The 15,825-nt window shown below is 44.5% G+C and overlaps 1 long non-coding RNA gene across 2 annotated transcripts; it reads right to left on the reverse strand.

Annotated features, from left to right (window-relative positions):
• Positions 1 to 5,693: 5,693 nt before the first annotated feature.
• LOC114610928 lies at positions 5,694 to 15,552 on the reverse strand. 2 transcript variants are annotated; one of them, XR_003709752.1, is made up of 4 exons: positions 15,459 to 15,552; positions 12,414 to 12,518; positions 7,608 to 7,693; positions 5,694 to 5,980 (listed from the first exon to the last, which is right to left on the reverse strand). It is a non-coding gene; the product is annotated as an uncharacterized LOC114610928 (long non-coding RNA). The 2 variants fall into 2 exon arrangements; XR_003709753.1 differs by having other exon boundaries at positions 5,694 to 6,009.
• Positions 15,553 to 15,825: the final 273 nt, after the last annotated feature.

The following is a 15,825-nucleotide window of genomic DNA, read 5'->3' on the forward strand; positions in this document are numbered from 1 at the left end:
AGTTTCAAAGTCAAGCCTTGGAGACTTAGAGTGCACTTATAAGTAATCCTTTCCAAACCCAAACCCCTATCCAGTGCAGTGGGTCTCTCAGCCTCTATGGAATACCCTCGATGCCAGGGAGCTGATTATTCTCCATGGTCTAGGTTCTACCTTGACATGAGTGATCCCTCTGGGGACCACCTGCCTCAAGCCTGCGTGCTTCCATTTTGAGAGGAGCTTTACAATGAGCCAAACCACGTTCAATGTTGGTTTTGTGGTTGTTGTTGTTTGTTTGTTTTGCCTACTACCCTTCAGGCTCTGACTGGATATTTTGATACAAATTCCCAGTCTTGACTGGATATTAGAGGTTAACTAACATGTTTTCATGTTTCATGAAAAACAAATGTATGTCTATAAACGTATGATGGCTCCAAGAGCTGGGACTGAGGGGAAGTCACAAGAAATGATGTCTCCTGGAAGCAGTCTTCGAAGGCTGTACACAGAAGCTCTGTTCCATTTTAGCCCATGGTAGCTCATGGGAGACTGGAGCCAGCTTTGAGAACTGTGCGGTCTCATGGTCTGTACAGTTCTTTTCCATCCTTCTCTTGTTATGCCAAGGAGAAAAAAATGTCATTTCGGTGCTAGTCCATCTTGACATTTCCATGTAAAACTAGACTTCAAGCTCAGAACAAGCAGCAAACAAAATCTGGCTAAGATTTGGCAAGTACTGTTCATTTTCCTTACAGTGATTCTTTCAAAGCAAGTGTTATCATTATCAACGTGTGTATGTGGGGGTGAGGCATTTGTTTTATTTTTTGGTTCTTGGATTTTTGTTTTTATTTTTTGTGGTTTTTTGTTGTTAGGGTTTTTTTTTTTTGTTTTGTTTGTCTGTTTGTTGAAGTGTTTCCTTACCAAATACATTTCAGCTTGAATATGTTGAATTCATTCGAAGGGAAGAAATACGACTCCATACAGGCACAGTGTGGCAACGAGGAATGTGGTACCCAGGATCTGGGTTCTAGGAGCATCCCTGGTATTGGAGAACTTCACAGCGATACAATGGTCCTCTCTTCTCAGCTTCTCAAACTGCTGCAGGAGCTGGTGCTGTCTGCAGAGGAAAGCCAAATGACTGCCCCAGGCCAGCCTCTTTTTCTGAGCTGGCCCCATGGAGTGTGTGGGCAAGCTGGAGCTGGACAGAGGTTGGACTCTGAAGCTCCCAAAGCCCAGCAGATCAAAGGTTTATGGCCAAGCTCCCAGAGGGCATCCAGCTCATGGCAATAAGAGTGAACTAATATTATCCCACACCATGCAGGTTCTCCTGAGCACAGCAGATCTGAGGCCATAGCTCACCTAGGTGACTTTACAGCAGACTGTGCCAGAGGGGCCAACTGTGTCATCTCTGTCCATCTCAGCACCCTGGGGAGTCAGCAGCTGCTCCTGCAGGCTTGGTCTCTTGGATAGGGTGACGAAGGGAAGGGTTATCAGTTACTCAGTGTTGTTGCCCTCCCCCAACCTCTGACCTGGTCTTCACTTTTTGGCCAGGCACTCGCCTTTCATCTGTTCCATTTCCTGTGGGCAAGAGGTAAGCTAAAGCCATAACTATCTTGGGCATAATGGTCAATCTATTGGTGAAAGGGCCCGTTTATTTTCCTGAGCAGCTCAGAGTTTATGCCCTCCTTGATGGTTCTGTGCCAAAATCCCTAGTCCCGTCTCCACATCACAGTATTCCAACATGGCTCAGAGTCAGCCAGACTGTTGAGGGTTATGAGGAACTGCTTTGGTTTCGTTTGGCCCCCTGGCTTGTTCGGTGCAGAGGTTGAGCCTGCTTTCTTCCTCCTCATGAGCAGCTTGCTGCCACATCTGTTTCAATTTCCTTTCATTGTCCAAGGAGATGGAGCAGAGCTCCTGTGATCAGATTCCTGGCCCGGATGACATTTTTGGAAGGCTTTATAAAAGCACTGTTTGATTTTAGTACATGGGCATACAGGAGACTGTTACTGAGCCCGTACTGTTCTTTTCTACAGTTCTTCTCACTTTGCTAACAAGGAAGTATTGAGCAGAAGGCTTGGGTTCCCAGTGCTATCTATAGGGAAAGGCCATGCATAGGAACTGATGGAGAAGATGGGGGTGCCTGAGCTTTGTTGGACCAGCATCTATAGGCTAGGATTGTTCCCACTGGGAATGCTGTAGATTCGTCTCTGTGGTTGGTCCAGAAAGCCTTGCTTAGCTCAATGATCCTGACTTGACCCAGCACCAAGTGCCCCACATAGAGTAGTTCTGTCCCTTCCATGAGATGACATAGTCCCGTTGGCTTTCCTGATAATAAAGGACATTTCTGACAATGTAAGTCATCAGAGCAGATTCGAACCTTCTACTGTGCCCTACACATATTCCATCTCCTGGTGTGTGGAGTCACTTACCAACACATTTCCTTGCAAGATAGCCTCATCTCTCTTGGTGAGTGACCTTACACAGGTCACATGTCTTGTCAGACCTATTATTTTCTCAGCTTTGAAGAAAGTTGCCTAACTTAGTCTCAGCAAGAGACTCAAGAGTTGGCCTCTCCTGGCCCTGAAAGTCACTTTGCAATTTCCTCACTTATCTGGAAACAATTAAGTTCTTGTTTCCAGATTCCTGATTGTGAGTGGTAGACTTCGGAGGACACTGGGCATCCCTGACCCATCCCACCCAAATGGGGCTCCTGAGCAGGTTGGGAGCTTTTAGACAACCCTAATAAAGCCATTCTCCAGACTAAAGCCCGACCCCCAGGGCTTCCATCATTGGACACACTGAGGATAGAGCTGGCAACTCTGGAGTCCTTGAGAAGTGCCCCTGACACACAGAGAGCTAGGAAGTGACAGTGCTCTACTCAGCCCATGGCTCCTCTTTGATCCTTGTGAGGCACCCTGAGTGATCTCCACTTACTTCTAAGAATACATGAACACAGTGCTCAGAACAATGCAGTGAGCTCGGTCCATCTTTTGTGTGGGATGAGCCGAGAGGTGTAGAAGGAGGAACAAAGAATACGGGTAGAGGGGGAACGAAGCTCGGCTTTAATAACATCCTGCTGTTTGGTCCAGGTTAGTCATCAATATCTCCGCTCTTAGACTCCTGGCTTATGAGACAAGATGGGAGGGTTAATAATGCCTGCCTCTGTGATTTCTCATGAGCATCAGCTGAGATAATGTGTGTGCGTGTGCGTGTAAATTGTTAGGGGGTATGCACATGTAAGGGATTTTGTTCTTTGTAAGAGCGCGAGGATGGCGCCAGCTGGGGTCCCCGAGCCCCACAACCTCCTGAGCAGACCAAGCTCATTCAGTAACATCCCAACACATGGAAAAACATGTGAGCTTGACAGCTAATAATCAGATCCAAAACAACAGGCTTGAGGAGGGAGGCCGACCTGGGAAATGTGTTATGAGCTGATCAGAAAGGGGAAAGGAAATAAAGTCATTAGCTTAATTAAGGGGCAGGAGGGAATGATGAAACACTTCTCTAGCAAAACCAAATTACGCATTTAGAAGATATTAAAAATGCATTTGAACTCCACTGGTGCTACAGTTCTCATAACATTGCTAAGAGCCTCAGTCTGTGATCAGGTAAGTGTGGAAGCAAGAAAAGGTGCTATTGTTTTCCCTGCCTTACTTCCCCACCATCCCAGACCTCCTCCCAGGGACCCCTAGGGACTTCCTGCCCCCTCTACAGTTGTCTTACTCCTGGGTCAACCTGTCCCCAGTGCACACAGTGTTTGGAAAAGTTGGCTTTGCGCTTACATCATAGGATCATGACTTCCTTTAATTTTGTGTTCTCATTTTTAAGAGACTCTTTTAAAAGTGTAGCATGATTCTTTTTGGGATCAAGCGTCGAGTCTCATCATGTGGATTCTTGCAGCATGATTCCTGTCTGGTTTTGGACTTAATACTTAAGGCCCTGTGAGGATGAAGACTAAGAGCCCTACTAATAGGAGTATGAGCATAAAAAAACCAAGGGGTAATCATATATTAGATACATATAATGAATCTTAAGTGATTTAATATCAACTCTTAGAGAATGACTAGTTTTTGTCAAGTTGACACAAATTAGAGTTACTTAGAAAGAGGGGCCCTCCATTGAGGGATAGTTTCCATCCAGTTGGCCTATGGGGCATTTTCTTGATTGGCGATTGATTTGGGAGAGCCCTGCTTACTGTGGACAGGACTATCCTGAAGCAGATGGGCCTGGGTTATACAAGGAAGCAAGCTGAGCAAGCCAGTGGAACAAACCCATAAACAGTTGTCTATTCCTGCCTCTAGGTTCCTGCCTTGAGTTCCTGCCTTAGCTTCCTTTGGTCACTCTCTTTCCCCAAGTTGCTTTTGGGGTTAGCAATGTCAAAGCAAACTAGAACTCAGGGTGACAGAAAGGCATCTTTAGATTAAGAAGACAATAGAATGTATGACATTGGAGCCTGATGAGAACAGAATGGAGGTTTTCTCACATGAGAAAACGTGTATCATGCATCCAACAGTGTAGTGATCTTGGTAGAGGAAAGTGGCAGAAGCGGATGGTAAAAATGGGTCATAATAAGCCCCCAAACTACTGCCTCCTCAAAATAGGGCCATATTTGCACAGTCCATCAGGCCTCAAAGCTCTGTTTCCCAAAGCTCCTGAATCCACCGTCTCTGTTCATTTTCATGAGATTGCTCTACTCACAAGGAGGTGATTCTGAGGGGAAGAAGATTTTGTGGGATCTATGTCATGAAGAGCTTGGGAATGCTTCCAGGAAAATGGTCTGGCCTGCCATCTCAGATGAATTTGGAAGTGTTTCTGGAGGACTTCAGGAAACAGAAGATGTGTAAGCAAGGTATAGAAAGGGCTCAGCATGGTAGTGAAGGAGAAGACAGAGCTCCTGAATCCTGTTTCATCTGCATGAGGGATGCCATTGGCTTCAGACATGAAGGCCTCACACTCCCTATGCCCCAAGCTTGGCTTCTCTCTTTCTCTCTCTCTCTCTCTCTCTCTCTCTCTCTCTCTCTCTCTCTCTCTCCATGTTCAGCCTTGCTCTCCTTATGTTTGCCTTGCTCTGAGGCAGGCCCTTTCTTCAAGGTGTCTCCTGGCAACATTAGCCTCATGTTGTCCTAGCTAAGTAATCAAAGTACAGACCTTTTTCTTTGCCAGTGGTTCCCATCTCTTGATTCTGCCCTTTTACCTGCCCCACGTCACTTCTTCTAGAGCACATCTCCAGACCTAGGGCTATGCAGTGTTCTGACTAGCTAGGACTGAGTCACTGAGTTAGTTTCAGGAACTAACAGGCTACACGAGAAGGTGGTTATTCCTCCCAAAAGAACCTGGTGGATTTCATCGTTAGCAAAAGCAAGACCAGAGCTGGGAAGGCAAACATCATTTGTCTCCATCATGGCAGCTAGTCACAATGCCACTGATGGCTCAAAAAGTGCTTGAGACTATTCTGTGGCACAAGGAGAATGTGAGGTTGTGTTCTGAAGGCCAAGGGAAATGCCAAACACAACCCCAGGGAGGAGACGTTAGGATAGAAGTGCTATCCAGCAGAGTAGACTCTGCCCCACACTCAGCAAATGAAACCTGACTTAATTGCTTGTGTTCTTGGATGGACTTCTAACTCTTCAGCCCTAGGAGAGGAAAAATTGCAGATACAACTTGCTTTCTGTCCTTGGCGTGCTGAGCCTGGAAGAAAGTTATTTAACCTTTCTCAGCAGTGATTCCCAGCTGCACAAATGGGATGGAAGTCTTTGTCCACACGCAGGAGGAGTTGTACAGTAAGAGACGCCTTCCAGGGTGTGGCCAGGCAGATTTTCAGAACTGTAGCATCAGGACCTCCGGGTCTTTTCAGTTCCATTAGGTGGGTTTAAGCTTCACAACCTTCCTCCCGGCTCTCAAGATGCTTGCTGATGCTGTCTCTTGCTTCTAGTGCTAGAGGGTAGAGGAAATTTGCTGAAGACATTCTCTCTCCATTGGCATTTGTGTTTCCTGTGTGTTTGCCAAAATCCTAAAAGTAAAGGAAAACCTAAGAACAACCTCGAGTTGATGATGTCATCATAAAACAGAGAGAGGGGGAAGGAATGGAAAGAGGAAAGGAGAGGAAAGAATGAACAATTAAGTTAATTCTAGGGCAGAAGTTGGCAAACTAAGGACCATGCATAAAATTAGGTGCATTAACTATTTTGTAGCATTTTACAAACTAAGGATGGCATTCATTCATTTTTTTTAATTTTTTAATGAGAATTTCATATATGAATACTGTGTTTACCTCATTTCTACCCATCTTCCCTGACTCCATCTCCTTTGGTGTGGCCCTCCACTCCCTATCAAATTCATGGCTTCTTATTTAGTTGTATTTAAACACACACAAACACGCACATACACAGAGCCACGCATGCACATACCCACACGTATGTATGTATGTATGTATGTACGTATGTATGTATATATGTATGTATGTATAACTAGAGCTGGCTGAATTTAGTGCTGTTCTTATGTATATGCATTTAGGTCTGAGGCTCAGGGAACATTGTAGAAAGAGGGAGATAAGTGTATTAAGCGACAGAGGTCTGGGTATCTGCTTCGAGAGAGTGTCTTCTCCATATGACAGGGAAGCTGCATCCATGAAATCTCAAAAAACATGGTAGGCAAAATAGAACCTGCATAATGACAATGCCTGTTGACACACTGTGGTAGATTAGAGAAAAGCAGCCCTTTATCTCTCACAGAGGACCATTCCGAGATGACGAGATACAGGCGATTAATGGTCTCTGAGAGAGAATTAATATCATTTTGTGTGTGCATGTGTGGTTTAGGGTTTTGGGTTTTTGAGTTTTGGTATTTTCGAGACAGGGTTTCACTATGAAGCTCTCCTGGAATTCACTGTATAGACCAGGCTGTCCTTGAACTCATAGAGATCTACCTGCCTTTGCCTCCCAAATGGTATGGATAAAAGCCATCACCATGCCTGGCTTGGAATTAATATTTTAATATTTAATAAGTATATCATTTTGTGATATGTGAAAACCATATGCCAATCAAGAAAGTTGAATGGGCACACAGACTGCTCATTCATCTGTGTGGTATTAGTGGCTTATGGTGTTTCAACAACAGAAGTGGGCAGCTGGGGTAGAAACCATGCAGCTCACAAAGTCTAAAATAGTTGCAGGAATAGTTTTCTGACCCTTGATCCAGGGAAGGGACATCTTGCCCCATACAGAATGTGGTATGAAGAATGAAGTCCAACTATATATTAATACTAATGTCTACAAACCAGAGGGTTTGTTGTGAAATTTTCATACATGGATATAAGACGTTCTGTTCTTATTTATCCCTCCACCACCCACACTCACCCCCTCCCCTCCCCTCCCACTATCTCCCTTCCTGTTCTACAATAGTCTTCTGCTACTTTTTATCTTTTTAATGAGAGGAAACATGATATTCGTCTGGCTTATTTTGCTTAACATGATAATTTCCAGTTCTATTATTTTTCATTAAATGAGCTGGATTTTGACACTGAGTCTGACAAAGTTCCTATATCCTGCTCTGATACACTTCTTGCAACTTTCAGAAAGAGTAAAATAACTAGAAGATAAGCCCTGAGTGCCCTGCTAAGGAACTCCCAGCCAGCTTACCTGTCATTTGAAGCCAGGAATTGGAACACAGTTTGATGAAAGCCAAGGTTATAGGAGGAGTTTGTCAGTGGTGGTGTAAAGGACAGCTGTGGAAAGAGAACAACCTTTTACATCAGAGGATCGGTGCTAAGATGGGCTTACCTGAGGGTAGAGGCAGTTGGGAGGAGGGAGGCATTGTAAGGGGAGAAGGAGCAAAGCCAGGAGTGTCTGGAGAAGATGGGATTCCCAGCCCTGCCATCTAGTCTAGAGGGAGGACAGGTCCTCAGGACAGAGATCTAGCTGATTGATCAACCCACTGCTTGGCTGCCTAAACCTTAGACAACAGCAGGGCAGAGAGGCAGGCAGAGATCTCTGGAGGTATACAGGGCCAAGTGTGGCTGCAAGGGGAAGGGGGAAGGCCTCAGAGGGGAAAGCACTGAGAAGCAGGACCAAGATGGAGAGCTTACAGAGCCCTTAGCTGTGGCTGCATAGAGTTGGCAGGGTTGCTGGAGGAGAGAGGAACTGAGGCCCAGCTAAAGCATGAAGCCTTTGTTTTAACCATTGTTACCTTGAGGTTCAGCCACAGAATGCCAGAGAACTTCTGAAGAGGACGTGAGAGAGTATCCTTGAACAGACTTTTGATGTTTAAGCATTATCAGGAAACTCAATTGAAAGAGAGGCACCAAAGAATCCTAACAAGTATGCCCTGGGGCTGGATCTAGTCTCAGACCAGCACTCTGCAGTCTAAAAGCCCTAAAAACTTGAAACTTTATAAGTGGCCTCTTTCCAGACCTTCATGAATAGTCCTTTGAGGTCTTCCCAGCTGGTCCCAAGTTCTCCTGATAAGCCATCTATGCCCAGCTCAACCCTGTTTGTGCATAGATCTGAAATCTGTTTGTGCCTGGATCTGAAATGGCAAGCTGCTACAGTAAATAAATTCTAAAAGGAGCAAGAATTCAAACCACCAAAAAAGAGCCCCTCTCCCCAAAAGGCAAAAAAAAAAAAAAAAAAAAAAAAAAAGGAGAGAAAAGGAGAGGAAAAGTCCATTGTTTATTCTCCTGGCTCTCCAAAATAACTCTGACAATACCCAGAGTTGAGAGATGTCTAGCTGGGCAGGAAAGAAAAATGGCAGCAAGAAATCCAAACACATTTGAGGGACCAGAATCAGGCCCCTGTCTAGTTATGCTGATCACAAGGCAGGTTTGGAGAACATGGGAATGGGCTGTTCCCTAGAACTTCTAGGAGAGTTCTGCATCTGGGAGAAAGAGTTCTGTCCTTGGACATGACCCGGGCAGGTGTACCTTTTAGCTAGATCCTCTCTGAGTAGCCAAGCAGACGTAAGACAAGGCCACTTCATTACGAGGGGTTCCTCAAGTAATTTCTTCCCTGTATTTGCATACATTCATCAAGCCTTTAGAGAATGTCTATTAGGTCTAGAATTTGCCAGTTGCTGACCATATGAGGTGAGGAGGGGTGTACCAGAACAGAGGTGTGGATAGAGATATCTCCATCTGTGCCCAGGGCTTAAGGAAGGGAGCTCAGCCTGGACTGCGGGGTGAGGCTGGAGGGCTTCCTTGTTGGAGGATACTGCAAGGAATATGGGAGGGGTGGAGGGATGTTTGCATGAAAAAAAATCTAAGCCTTTTCAAGATGACATCACAGAGCACATTTGCTCTTCAAGTATGCCTTAGGCTGATGTCTCCTGATGTTGTTTAATGGCCTTTTAAACAAATAAATGAAGGGCCAAGTCACAGTCTGGTCCTAAGAATAGCAGGTAGGATGTGAAGCCACAGAAGATCTAAAAGATCCAAGGGAAATGATATGACAGAATCAAATAGAGTCGAGTCTGAACATCAGTGTGAAAATGCTGACAAGGTGTGAGGTAACTGTGTGGAGTTGGGAAGAACTAAGGGTTTAGAGAGGACAACGGGACCACAGGTGCAGTCTATAGGTTCCTATAGGTTTCTATAGGAAACTCTGGGGCAGTACCTGGAGCTTAGACACGAGTTTTCCGGAAATTAACCTGCTTGCATACCTCTCCCTGTAATCCCTATAGATGTGGCTTGTGCTGGGAAGGCTCAAAATATCCCCCACTCTTCACCAATGCAAATCGTTGCTATTTTTCTGATGCCTTTCTCAGCTATAGATCTGGGCAACCTTCAGAATCATGCCACAGTACTTTGTCCCATTTGTCTGTGAAACCTGTCTTGGAGTTAATCCCAGCCTGGATTTGCCAGGACTCTAGAGATAGCTGAGTGCAAATTTTCCTAACTCTGTGTTCAGTGATGTCATGTCGTGACTTGAGAGAGAGGTAAATATTGCCCACAAGCCCTACCCATCAATCTTCTGTTGAGCATTTAGCAGCAGTCCACATCAATGGGCCTCAGGGCGTAGCCTGAACTCTCTGCACAGCCAGTGGCTCTAACAGTAACCCTGCTATTGTTGGCATCAAAGCTGTTCAGTGTTTGCAAAGCTGTTCTGACGGTGATAGCTTCCCAGCTCAAGGGGCAAAAGAATATAAGGAAGCTGAAAGAGCTATTAACAGGAACTTAAGTCCAGTGAGAAGAAGTTACTTCTTAAGAAATGACTATTTAATAGATCCACACTTATCACCCTACAAAAGCTCAAGTCCAAGTGGATCAAGGACCTCAACATAAAACCAGTTACACTGAATCTCATAGAAGAGAAAGTGGGGAAGAGCCTTGAACACAGGAGAAAATTTCCTGAACAGAACACCAATGGCTCAGGCTCTAAGATCAACAATTGATAAATGGGACCTCGTGAAGCTGAAAAGCTTCTGTAAGGCAAAGGACAAAGTCAATAGGACAAAACATCAACCTACAGACTGGGAAAGGATCTTCACTAACCCTACATCCAATAGAGGGTTAATATCCAAAATAAATAAAGAACACAAGAAGTTAGACTCCAAAACACCAAATAACCCAATTAAAAAAATGGTATACAGAGTCAAACAGAGAATTCTCAATAAGAATCTCAAATGGCCAAGAAGCACTTAAATAAATGTTCAACATCCTTAGACATCAGGGAAATGCAAATCAAAAAGACCCTGAGATTCCACCTCATACCAATCAGAGTGGCTAAGCTAAAAATCTCAAGTGACAGCACATGTGGGCCAGGATGTGGAGCAAGGGGAACACTCCTCCATTGCTGATGGAACTGCAAGCTTGTACAACTATACTCTGGAAATCAATCTGCTGGTTATTAGGCAAGTTGTCGATAGTTCTACCTGAAGACCCAGCTATACCACTCCTGGGCATATACCCAAAGGTGCTCCAACATATAACAAGGGCACATGCTCCACTATGTTCATAGCAGCCTTATTTGTAATAGCCAGAGACTGGAAGCAACATAGATGTTCCTCTACCAAAGAATGGATACAGAAAATATGGTTCACTTACACAATGAAATACTTTTCAGTTATTAAAAACAAGGACATCATGAATTTTACAGGCAAATGGATGGAACTAGAAAATATCATCCTGAGTGAGGTAACCCAAATCCCAAAGGACATGCAAGGTATGTACTTACTGCTAAGTAGATATTAGTCAAAAAGTACAGAATACCCATGATGCATCCAATGGGGCCTAAGAAGTTAAACAAGAAGGAAAGCCTAAGTGAGGATGCTTAAATCTCACTTAGAAGGGAGAACAAAATAATCACGGGAAGCAGAAGGAGGGAAGGACTTGGGTGGGAGAGGAGAGGGAGAGAGGAAAAGGAGTGTAGGATCAGGTATGGGGAGAGACAGAAGAGAGGCCTATAGGATCAGGAGAATGAATGGAAATGTGCTAGTTCTGGGGTTGGGGTGGGGGGAACCTCTAGAAAGTTCAGAGACCTGGGATGGGGGAGGTTCCTAGGACTCAATGTGGGTAACCTTAGCTGAAATGCCCAACAGTGGGGACATGGAACCTGAAGAGACCACCTTCAGTAGTCAGACAAGACTCTCAGTAGAGAGATGGGCACACCAACCCACCTACAAAACTTTCAACACAAAATTGCTATTGCAAGGCTCTAACCAGCAGCTGACTGAAACAGATTCGGATATTCAGAGCCAACCACTGGACTGAACCAGGGGGCCCTAGGGAGAGTTAAGGGAAGAATTGAAGGAACTGAAGGGGATGTCAACCCCATAGGAATACCAGCAGTGTCAACTAACCTGGACCCCTGGGAGCACCCAGAGACTGAGCTACCAAACAAAAAGCATATACAGATTGGTCCGAGGCCCCTGGTACATATGTAGCAGAGGACTGTCTTGTGTGGCCTCAGTGGGAGAGGATGCCCCTAATCCTGTAAAGACTTGATGTTCCAGGGTCAGAGGATACCTGGATGAGAACACCCCCTCAGAGGCAAAAAGGAGGGGGTGGAGAGAATATTTCTGTTGGGGGAGGTGGTAGGCAACATTTGGGATGTAAATAAAAATTAATTAATTAAAAGAGATCAGGAATAAGACAAAAAGAAATAACTCTTTTAGGGAAATTATTAACTTCATATTTTTATTTATTTTCTAATTTTTCTTGTTGTGATCTCAGCAATGGACCCCACTTGTCACTAAGATTTTCCCTGAGCAGGACAAAGATAAAGAATGGCACACAGACTCATTAAGACATTAAAGCACGTGGCACCTGAGCATGTCTCGGGCCTCATCCGCTCCTCAAACTGGTCCAGGCCCGGATTACTGAACATGTCATCTGTCTTAGCTCATAGCTGCATCCCACACTGGAAGCTGCCCTTAGGGTAGAGAGCCTCCCCAGCCTTCCCAAGGGCTAGTTTACAGTCGTGAATGGCTAAAGGAAAACATAAGCATTTTACCTTGGTTTAAAACAACTTCAGTTAAGTTTAAAGCAACTCCAGTTCCAGAATTCCCACTAGGACTGGCTGGATTATCTTCTGATGCACTATGAACCAGGTTTTCCTCTGTTCCAAAAAAAAAAAAAAAAATCCTTGCTTTCTTATAGTTATGTGCCCCAAGAGTGTTCTCCAATAAGCCTTCTGCCCACACCTCTCTGTGTCATGCTCTGTTTCAATGAGATGCAGTTAGGACACAGTCTGTACATTTCCTGTGGCTTGGTCCCTCTGCCACATAGCTCTTCCACAGTGTCACCTTGCAGGGAATATGTGTGCCCATGCTTTGTCAGAATTAAAGTGCACTCTTGTTAGAGAAAAGCATGTTTGGTGGGTACACACCCTGTGCTATAATCCCCCTGGCTGACTTTACTTTTGAACTTACAGGAAGGCTGTCCAATAGAGGACTTGGAGAGAGAAGATAGACCGCCTGTGGTGAATGCCATTGGAGTACAGAAAAAGGAGGGAGGGATCACTGACAGGGCCTCAGGAGTGTCTTCTTGGAGGAGGAGATTTTGAGTAAGACTCACTGAGAAGTGCAGGGTTTGTGCAAAGATGTGGTCAAGCACATTCCAAAAAGCATTCTGAACATGGTCACCAGCTGAAATGTTTCTATGTTACATCTTACAGATTAACTTCAGTTTGTCTGTAGCTCTTTGGGTTTTTACAAAGTTAAATCATATGGTTAGAGACAGGTGGCATAGGATGGCGTACTCCTCAGCCTTAAGGATAAAACTGTGACTCAGATCTGGTTAATCAGCCTTTTTAATTAGGATCAAAATCCAAATTGATTACAGGGATGAATGGGCATACAATCTAACTGTTTCTGTGACCTCAGCACTAGAATCATGTTGACTTTGCTAGGCTACAGGCATTAATCCATACACACTGTGCTCTATACACAGGAAAGCCAAGGATGGCTGGGGGAGGGGTTAACTGATTTCTATCAAATGATATGTTTGAGGCCTGTCTAGTCTGTGCAATTGCATGAACTTCAATCAAAACTTCTTTCTGTGCTTAAGCCAATTGGATTTAGACAATCTATCAGTTGCAATAAAGGTCGCATGTCAGGAAACCAACCCTCAAATTCAGTCTGATATACAATTCAGAGACATGCCACCAAACTTACTGTGAGCAGAAGGCTTTCTAGAGAGCTTGGCCCTCCAGGTCAGTCAGGAGTTTTGGAGGGCATCTTTCCAATTCTTCCCTTTGAACATGTACATCCATCTATAGTCTGTTATTTTTAAGACACTGTCAGTCTGTCTTCAGTGATTAGCCTTGTCCATGAAAATTTTTACAGAACCTCAACATTTTAGTAAATTGCTTTTAGAAGCAGCTTACAATCATCTTGTTTTCAGTGAATCCAGATGCCCAATAGCTTACACGACTGACCCTTCAGGAGAGTTTGAAATTGCTCATTCAAAATTGATTCTCAATTTGAAGGAGGAACAGAGAGAAACCATGACTTGGAATGGACCCCTCCCCCAGTTTTTTCTGTGATGTGTGCAGTAAGGGGCATCGTGTGCAGAGGAATCTGACCCACCCTGTCCATCCCCTCTAGGATTTCAGTGACTTTGATAATCTCTCTCTCAGCTTTTATATTTCTAGAACAAAGCGTCCCATTTTGATCTCCCCTTGAATGGCATTCCTGTCCCCCACCTCCTTGATCGTTCTCCATGTCCTCCTCCTCACTTCCCCAGCTTCTTTATGTCCTTTAAAGGCTTGCCCAGAACTACATACAATATTTCCAGAGATCAGAGAGCCAGCCTTTTATCTGCATGCATTGATGTTAAAAATTTGATCATGATAAGATGAATCATCCTGCGGAATCTGCATCAGAATATCAGCCCAAAGCAATTTCTTCTTTTGTCCACTCACACCCTGGGGAAGAAATGGAGAGCCTCCTGGCTGTGTAAGCCTGGGCTAAGTCTTTTGGGATGCCAAACAGAATGGAAAATCAGCCTCTTCCCTCAAGACACCACAGTGCCAATAACATCAGTTGGGCTGTAGGGCACATTAATGTTTTCCTTAAGAATCTTGCATTGAAGCACAGGCCTGGCTTGGTCCTCACACCAGCTACAGTTTCCTAACAAGGTCTCAGAAGAAATGGAGAGATTCAAGCAGGTTTGATTCATCTGAATCAGCCTCCTCCATGTTAATAATTTCCTCCAGGACTCCTGGAATTTCCCCTCTAGAAACACACATTCTGTGAAGCAACAGTTTATGTTCTTGTGCGAATTATAGTTTGAGATAAATATGAGAAAATACTTTCATAAAATGAATGGTGTCATGGTTGGGACAAGTGTTTCCAAAGGTTGCTGTGTAAAGGTTTAGTCCCAAGGGTGATGCTTCCAGGAGCTAGTAGAACATTTGAGAGGGAAGGCTATTGGGAGAATGGTAAGGTCATTGTGGACATGCTATTTAAGCAATTCTGAAACCCGTGTGTCTTTTGAGACAAGATCTTACTATGACATAGCTCTGGCCATCTTGGAACTCACTGTGCAGACCAGGCTGGTCTAGAACTCAAAGAGATCCACTGCTTCTGCCTCCTGGGTGCTGGGATTAAAGGTGTGGACTACCATGTCTAGGCTGGCTTTTGTCTTCATGTACCACTCTTAATAGAGTCCCAAATCAATGATGTCATTTGATTATGAACTAGAACTTTCCAAATGATGAGCAAGACATTTTTTTTAAAAAAATAAGTAATTCATCATAGGCATTTTGTTACATTATTGGGAAACTAGCTAATGCAGGAGTCTATAGAGGGCAAGCTTGGGAATCTCAGGCCAGAGTGTTCCAGAATCTTCTTAGTGGATATAGAACAGGATGGGCTGGCTTCCTTCCTATGTCAACCTACCCTAGAACTCTTTTTCCAGAGTTTTGTCTACCATGCTCTCTCCAACCAAATGCTTTGCAACAAACAGACAAGTTGTCAAATACTCTGTCTTCCAATTTCAGTTCAAATGTGAATGACTCTACCTGCTAGCTCCACCGAAAAAAGAACATACCAACCTTGTCCTCCCTTGTTTTCCTGTGGAGCCAGACATGATTACATGTTTTATGGTTCTTCTGAAACAATAGTTTGGTTCTCTTCTTTCTGGAGGACCCGAGAATGGCAAATTCTTTTCCAGTACTCTGAGCCGACAAAAGAAACATGTGGTTGCTGTTGGCTCTGAATTTCACATAGGAATAGGGGGACCCGGGGTGGGGGGCAGCGGGAATGAGACAGGTCATGCAGAGGAAGGTAAAGTGTAGGGTGGAGCCATATTGCCTGCACCCCATTACAGTCCCGACCACTGAGAACTATGTGCACACGCCAGATGGTGTGGACTTTCTGAAGGTTGCAAGCAAAAGGGTCTCTGAGCCATTTTCCTCATCT

Source organism: Grammomys surdaster, unplaced genomic scaffold, assembly GCF_004785775.1.
Source record: "Grammomys surdaster isolate TR1022 unplaced genomic scaffold, NIH_TR_1.0 126063, whole genome shotgun sequence".
In the NCBI taxonomy this organism is placed as follows: Eukaryota; Metazoa; Chordata; class Mammalia; order Rodentia; family Muridae; genus Grammomys; species Grammomys surdaster.